Source organism: Hypomesus nipponensis, chromosome 17, assembly GCF_054491055.1.
Source record: "Hypomesus nipponensis isolate SF chromosome 17, ASM5449105v1, whole genome shotgun sequence".
In the NCBI taxonomy this organism is placed as follows: Eukaryota; Metazoa; Chordata; class Actinopteri; order Osmeriformes; family Osmeridae; genus Hypomesus; species Hypomesus nipponensis.
In genome coordinates, this window is record NC_140377.1 from 4,035,001 (window position 1) to 4,044,088 (window position 9,088).

Genomic DNA, 9,088 nt, shown 5'->3' on the forward strand with positions numbered 1-9,088 from the left:
TGTGGCTGGGGAAGTGTGTGTGTGTGTGTGTGTGTGTCTGCAGATTTCTCTCACACAGAACTATTGTGAGAAACTATTGTTGGCCTCCAGTGCTTATACTTGACTGTGAGACTTCCCGTAACTTTGGTGTGATTCTGTCCTGTGTCTGTACGCAGGGAGCACAGGTGAGAAGCCCTCACAAAGCAATTTTTCACCCTGCCTTTGGGTGTGATTTCTACAACATTTTAGTCAGTTTTGGAAGGCAGGGTGGCCAGGGGGATTGGTCCAGGTGAACCGCTTCTATTACTGCATTGAAACAGTGGTCTTTTCAACTCTCTCTCTCTCCCTCCCTCTCTCTCTCTCCCTCCCTCTCTCTCTCTCTCTCTCTCTCTCTCTCTCTCTCTCTCTCTCTCTCTCTCTCTCTCTCTCTCTCTCTCTCTCTCTCTCTCTATGTCTCTCTCTCTGAGTGACAGCTCCATCAGCTAGTGGAGAGGGGAGCATGACTGAGTCCACTCACAGCTGTTGTTTTCGAGGCTGTCTGCGTTCAGCCCCAGAGATCTCATTATAACCCCTACTGAGAGGCCTGTTCATTCACACATATATACCCTCACACACACCCACACCCACACCCACACCCACACACACACACACCCACACACACACACACACACAGAGAGAGAGACACACGTTGCCCAGTTTCACATAACCAGACAGCGAAATGAATACAACACACAAACAAATGCGGTGCAATTCTCATAAAAGTTCAAAAGTGCTCTTCAGTATTCCAAGCCGGGTTTGAGTGTGTGGAAGCCAGTCCAGCACATGGCCACAGAGAGAACTTACTATTAAGACAATTCAGTTTATGGAACCACAGGGACTGAAAAGATGTCTCCCACATTTTGTTTCTCTTCCAATGATAGGAGTCAGGGGGCAGTAATGAGCTGGGTGTGTGCCCCTGGCTCCTCAGAACTCATTCTACTGAGACTAAAACGCTGATCTACAATGCAGACCACAGTCTCGCTGGGGTGTAGCATTCATGAAGAATCCATTTTGTATTTGTATGTTTGTGTGTGTGTATGTGTGTATGTGTGTGTGTGTGTGTGTGTGCTGTGTCAGCGGGGTGTCAAACCACACAGCAAAACACAAACCTGAGAGATAGCATCAATATTCCATTCCCAGCATGCCTAATGTATTCATGTGTAACTCCCCTCACACACAAACAGACATGCACTCCCACACAAACACACATGCACTCCCGCACAAACGAACGCTCATGCTGTAATATCTATCATTTCAAACAAGTTTAGATTATTACATTACCTCTCGGTGAATAAACATTCACCATGTTCATGCCCTGCTACCTGATGTTGAGACGTTACTACGGTGTGATTGATAAAACATGTGGCGCGTTTCAATATAAAACACCTTTCAAAATGCTCTAAAGCCCTGCAGTGCCTATCCTCACAGCAGACCAGAGTTTCTTAAATAAAATTCTGGACTGCTGCCTGACCTCCATCTTTTTAAATCCCCTCTCCATCTCAATGTCCTTTCAATAATTCAGCAGAGTGTTTGCTTTTAGTAAACATCCCTTCGCTCCCGTGCGTCGGGGGTTGTCTGAATGCCGTGTGCAACCTGGGGAGGGATGACTGTATTCCACTGCTGAAGGTTTTGGGCCTCGCCCGTGGGTCAAGAGCAGGAGTGGACATTAAAATTCATGAGGAAGTGTTTTAATGCCGAGGCAGGGCGGCGCTAGCCAGCGATGTAAACACACCAGCCCTGGCCGACATGGGGTGATCCAGGCAGGGCCTGCAGCGTCAACACGCCCTGGGCCGAGAGGGCTCCTCCTTCTCAGTCACAGCCCCCGAGGTGTCCGGCCACTCGTTTCTACACGGCGGTGTGGTGCTAACTGCCTCAAGGAATGTCGGGCTGCATCTGTTTACCTGAGACTGTGTCTGTCACGCGTCTCAGAAGAGGAGTCCTGATCTCAGAGCGGAGATCTGTTCTACCTTTCGATGAACGTCATATGAACAAAACAGGCCCGGAAAACTAAATTAATGGAGGATTAAACCCAGCGACGGAGACTTTAATTCTAGATAGTGTGCACTGTATTAATCAGTTCTGAGCAGTATATACTTCGTATCGATTCTCGACATTACTCATCCAGTATACACTGTCAGTATTCCAGAGCCACATTGCTGTTGTTTAGGAGCCTGGCACAGCTTGGCTCAGTTGTTTGGCTCAGTTCTGCCTAGCTCTGAAGGCAAGCCAAGACAGCTGCATCTCTCGCTTTCCGTCTCTCTGAGGCTGGCATCAGCTTCACGATGACACAACATGGCCGACAATCTCCAAGTACAACAGATTAGTTAGTGAGTCCATGAGGATTCGGTAGGGGCATCTTTTTATCTGGAATGTGGCTGTTTTTCTGCATCGTACATCTGTAGGGAAGTATATCCCAGTCTGGGAATTTGCTTGAAAGAATCAGTACCTGACTGTGAAGGCGGGCAGTATTCAGTGTGACACTAAAGTCTTCTGAACCAGGCGCGTTGAGAGGAAGCCGTCTGTCGGCCCTTCCTCAGACAACAGACGTGGAAAGGGCCCCTATTTACAACTTATCTGTTCTTCTCAACGCAGCATCTAAGGCCTGATCCTGCTGCGACAGATGAGACGGCACTGTGGAGAGATGAGCTTGATTTAGTCCACAACGACCTCTATTGATTTCCACTACGCTGACTGTCAGAAGGAGTTTGTGGAGGTACACGAAGGACGTCACCGTTGTCACAGCGGGCGACGCGACCAATCAGTTTCTCTTCCAACAAACTTCTTTCTCACACTACGGAAGTTAAAGACGTCATTAGATCTAACTGCGGCTGGCCTAATATGGCTGCGAGCTGTTGAATGAATTACTTTTCGCACTCACAGGGAAAAGCACGTAGATGCGCGCACATACTCACACACACGTCTGGAGCCCTGATTTGATACATGTGTATCAAGAGCCATTTCTATGTAAATACGTCAGGGTGTTTTTGTATCCTCTGGCATTGTCATTGACTGGTGCAGCCACACAGGCCAGGACAACACACATCTAAGAGACCCATGGCTTTGATCTCTCTGAATACAAAAGATGACTCAGGCAACTCTACAAAGAGTTCTGCCACAATCGACCCAGACTTCCACTCTGTTCCCAGACAGATAAACATTTGTTGAGATGAACTCGGCCTCGGTGAATCTGCCTGACCAGCGATGGTGAAGTGTGGTGCTGTGGTCGTTTCTTACTGGTCGGTTACCGACCAGGGTTCGTTCAGTGACGCCATTATCTGTTAGCATCTAACCCACAGCATGGAGGGTTCTGACTTACATTGGAATATGAAAACAGCACCCCTGACCGGTCTCTCAGAGACGCCCCAAACACATTCTGACAGAACGCATGGCCTGGAGGAGACAGGAAGACAGCTAACTGCATGGATACACGCAGCCGGACACAGTCAGAAGCAGACTTCAAGGAGAGGCAAGTGTAAGATCACAGCCAGGAAGCTGTCCTCACAGCAAGACTTCTGTCTCCTGTAAAACCTTGTTACACGAGAAGCAGAGAACCTTCATGTCAGAAGCCTTTGTGTTCAGAGCGCTCTGTGGGGAGACAATGGGCAGTCAGCCTTTGAGAGACTCTATCTCTCTCTGTCTGCTCTTCAGTAAATCTCAGGACTTTTCCTTCCTGTTTCTTTTGCGTTTCATCCTTCTCTCCATCTCACCTTTCCTCTGACGTCTTCCTTTCTCTTCATGTCTCTCCTCATGTATCTCTTTGCTGTGCCCTCTTCATTTGTTTTTTTTCTCTCTATATTTCTCTTCCTCCCACATTAACACTTACCTCCCACATTCATTTACATGTATCTATTTTGATCTCGTCATTTCCCTACCCTCTTCATCTCTCGGTCTCTGGCGTTCTCCCTCACCTCCCTCTGACTGCCTCTAAACTCCCGGTCTCGCAGAACGGCAGAGAAACTCATTATAGTGGAGGATTAGATCGATCAACATGAGGGGAGTGATGCCCAGCCAGGCCAGGCCAAGCAATTTACGCCAACAATGGAGTTGATCCCCGCAGATCCCCACAGCCTCACGGGAGAGGACAACGTCAGTGTGATGACTCAGTGGGTAAAACACACTCAGAAACGCACACACAAATGCGACACACACACTCTGACAATGATTTTAAATGTGTATTGCTCAGTGAGATGCTATGCACAGGACACAGCTTGGGCAGGAGAGTAAGGTCATTATGAGGGCTGGTCTCTCAGTACACGTCTAAAGAGGCGTGGCCAGACATGTTCCTAGAGAACAACGGAAAGCAGACATTGGATCGGGATGTTGCTCTGTGAGGAACAGGACAGGACTACTCTGCCCCCTCACCCCCCCACCCCCCCTCGTCATTTCCCAGTGGAGTCAGCCACGGCACCCCATTCAGTCCAGCAGAGCTTATCTCTGCCTCAGCCCTCTGACTCAGGACATTGCACTGCCGGGATTGTTAGTGTGTGTGTGTGTGTATGTGTGTGTGCATCCATATGTGTGTGATTGTGTACGTGTCTGCATATGTGTGTGTGTGTATGTGTATGTTGTGGGGTTAATAGAGGATTAGGCATAAGACCACATCAAAGCAGTGGTGTGCAGCTTTCCATAAATTAACTTCACCTTTTGTCTCTATTTGTTGTTAATTTATGATTCCTTATTATTATTATTATTTTGAGGGTAAATCCATGCAGATGAGGGAGTGTGTAATCCTGTTCTGGTTGTCGGCGATAGTGGTGAGTGTTGTTTACTGAACTGTTTCATCACCTTCAGGTGGAGATGAACTCTGCTACCAGGACCTGAAGCCTGGCTATCAGACAGTCCTGTTATGACATCACAGGGGCAGAGCAGAGCCAGAAGCTGGATAGGATTCATGTGATCTAGCAGCTGGGCAGAGGAAAGATGGATTAGAAACAATCAGGGCCGGCCCAAGCCTTTATGGAGCCTTAAGCAAAATTGATTTGGGGGCCCCTCGGCGTCGCTTATCGTTGCAAAAAAAAAAAAAAAGAATGTATACATTTTTACATAATACATTAAACTGTCATTTCAATTGCTCTTAGGGGCCCTCTGGTAGGCACAAGGGCCCTAAGCAGCCGCTTAGTTCGCTTATGCCTTGGGCCGGCCCTGGAAACAACCAACAAAGATTGAGGGAGAGCCATTACCAAATAAGAAAAGGATTGCAAAACAGAAGGTACTGGGTAAGCAAATGAATGAAATAACATTATACATCAGGAATTGAATTACATCAGAATACATTAACTGGTGGCACCAGTTGCAATTGGCAGGCTTCTCAGAAAAAAAGATTAGCTACAAGATTCTTTACGGGGCTGAAGAAATTCATGTAAGACAAGATGTACTTCTAAAAGGTATGTATAGATTCTCAAGGACATCTCCCACTGTGTTCTTCTGTTAATCATCGAGGTTTCAAGACTGTTTCTCGAATATAATCACAAAGCTGGTTTAGGCTTAATTGTACACATTAAGAATGCTAATCATGCATCTGAAACTCGACCAGCGCAAGCATTCATGCACAGCTCTCCTGAGGAATATGCAAGGAACTGGGTACCCATAATCCCTTTCACCACATGTTGTCCTGAGAAAGTGCAGGATTCTGCAGGCTCATACACATTCTCATCTGCACAGAGCAGATAAGTAGCCCCTTCTGCAGCCTGTGTGCTGGCTCCGCTGTCTCTAGCCACAGACTCAGCCTCACCTGAGGCTGCTGCCGGGGTGTTCGTCTGTCCAAACATTCATTACGCTCATGGTTAAATCCAGCACACGCATGCACACACACACACACGCACCCTGACACACACAGAGTTAGAGTAGAATTGGGAGCAGTTGAGCAAGGATGAACGGAAGCTCAAATATGTTGGAAAATCAAAGTCAGAGCACACACACACTGTTGTCTTGTGTGTCTCTGCTGAATCAGCCACTTTGAAGGGTTGGGGCTTTGATTTAACCCAGATATTTATGAGTTTATTCCCCATAACCTTAAAATCATTTTGTCAGAGAAATCAATGCCTGGTGAAGTGTGAGTCCTCTGGGACTCTGGGTGAGTCCAGCTGGGCCAGGAAGGAGTCCGGTGAAGCTGGTGCTGGCGTTCCACTTGGGCTGGGAACCAATCAGGACTCTGGAAATTCATATCTGACTTTGACAAAGCATCAACCCACGTCAGGTGATTACACACAACGCTGACTAGACACCAGCTGGGTCTGTCTGTCCAGGGTTAGGTTGTGATGCCTGCTGCTGATGATGCTGCTGTTAGGGACGTCCTGTTCTGTCTTCCAGCCGACCTGAATCGACCAGTGACTGATGACACCAACAAGCGGAAGACTATCCCCAACCAAGACGAGCCCCACCCAAGACGAGCCCCAACCAAGACGAGCCCCACCCAAGACGAGCCCCACCCAAGACGAGCCCCAACCAAGACGAGCCCCACCCAAGACTAGTCCCACCAAAGCGCAGCGGACTCAAGCAGACTCCAGACAGCTGGACCCTGCTGTCCCACATGGTCTTCATTGCTCAGAACAGTGGCTCTGATTAGATATCCTAACCAGGGTCCATGCAGCAAGGATGACACATCCTCTGGAAGAACTGGAGCTTGATAAGAGACACCTGCGATGATGCGTGATTGATAACATTGTGATAATACGATTCATCTCATTCTGATCCAGTTTTTCTCATCATGGACTTTCATCAGTGTGTATTGTGAAATGAATAGTAGCGCGTCAAAAGCAAATTCATTGTGTTTCTGATGGTGAGGTGTCACTGAGGTGTCACATGCCTGTATGCAACGCATCAAGGGACACGCACACAAGTGGATGGTAATTTATCAGGGTAAGTCCAGGCCAGAAGCTGTCGAATCTGCATGCGAAGCGGGTTTGGATTGGACGTCTCACTTCAAAGGGGACCATTACCCTGCTGTTTATAAGAAGAGGAGGACACGGCTTTCTATTTGTCTCCATATATATTTCGGTCTCTCTCTCTCTTCTTCTCTCTCTTGTGCCAGCCAACAGCTGTTTCTCCTCTGGATGGCCTCCAAATGGCTGAGACGAGACTGAATGGGTTTTTAATTTCACTTGTTAATAGCTGTCATCCCCTCATTCCCCTCCTCCACTCCACTGTGTTATGCTGGAAACTTTTACTGAGCAGAAGAAGAAAAAAACTGATGGGGAAGAGAAAAAGATAACTGCAGACGGCAGAGGCGAGAAGAGATTGATGAGCCTGCGAAGGTGAAGCGAATCTTGCTAAATATTTCAGATGAATCAATAAACTACGCTGATTATGAATTCAGTACAACTGTTTGCTGACTGATTGGATTTTTCATCAATCACAAAGAACTTTCCAGAAAGGTGCAGGGAAGCTTCTCCACCTGATCCGTTTCACCCTGTCGCTGTCTGCTTGTCATGGATGCACAGATGAACACAAGTGAGGTCATTAACAGTAGATATTACTGTGCAACGAGGATTGCTTTCACTGAATGCATGCTATTATCCAGCTTGAAGAGTTAAGTTCACAGTAGTAGCACTGTGACAGCAATAGGACTTGACTCCCAGATGATAAAGACAGGCCATTGATTTGTAAATGACTACTGGAAGAAGGGAGAATGTTCACTTAGTCCTCATGGGTGTGTTAGATCTGCATAAGCTGAGACTAATGGAATGCAAGTGTTTTTGCCTCAAACACTTAATGGAGCCACGCAATGCACACACACACACACACACTTGTCTTTTTTCCAACTGTATGAAAAACATTTCCCAGTTGCTTGAGAAACATTTGAATGTAATAACCCATCTGAAACACATACCCAGACATTAGAAAGTAGCCTTTAGATGTTTGACCTTTGCAAAGCTACACCTGCTTGATTTCACTCCGATAATGAAGGAAGCAGCAAGCAATAGTTTTTACCTCATTTCCTGTGAACAGTGTGATGAGTCACCGGTCAAGCCAATACACTCATGCAGACAGATGGAACCACTTGTCAGAAGGCGCAGTATCAGCGGGACAGCTTACAGCCCATATCTTGTAGTCTGGCACAACTGAAAAAGAAAAAAACATGTAGATAAACATCTGCTCCGCAAAGCCTGAGAGAGTGGAGATTTCTCGGCTTCTTGTTGATGCCACCCCTCTGCCAAATGCCACCACGCCCCATGCCCGGTTAACCCAGGCGCCATGTTCGGACAGAATGGAACATGGCGGCTCTACCACACTTGACCACCGCATCTACAGGCTGGTGTCAGCTCTCACTACTTCTGAAGCTTTCTCCTAACCTGGACTGGAACAGCAGGGGCTGGGGGGCGGGGGGGAGGGGTTGCAGGGGCAGGGGGGGTCTGAGGTGAGGCTTAACTGTGTTTGAGTGACCAGGATGATGTCAAGTCTTCATTACTGCAATCGAATTCCATGATGAGGGAACCGGTGGAGCTAGAAAAAGCAGAGAGACACATTCTGACAGTTGTTCTAAGTGAGATGAACTGCACAGAAGCTTTAAGATAGGAATACAGGCAGTCTCCTGTCTGTTTAATAAGAGTCTCGCTCAGAGAGAGAGAGAAAGAGAGAGAGATTGGGGGATTCAAGAGGCCACAAGCTGCCCAAATCCTGCATTTATCCAGGTGTTTTGCCTAATCACTCTGCCGTGGCACTCAGTCCCTTTCTATACCCAAACATGGCCTCCTGGCCAGATGGTGGAGGAGTGTGAAGGCACATCTCTTAGCTGGCACACACGAAACACTGATCGTCTCAGTCTTGGGGCTCTGGTTGAACTCATTACCAGAGCTCACAGCATATTAGTGCCGTGGAGGTGGGCAGCCGGCCACAGAATACAGCTGCCAAGTCGGGACTGTAGTCAGCCTGGGAGCCAGCCAAGGCAGGAAGACCCCAACACACATCAAACGTGGTTAACACCAAGAGAAAGACAGAACTCTTTCAAACATGCCCTTCACAGTGAACATTGTCTGCCCTCTAGTGGAGAGGCTCTGCCATTACAACAGATTCCCCTCATCCAAAGCAATGGACCTAAATTATATATATTTTTTTTCCCCCCCATCTCTCC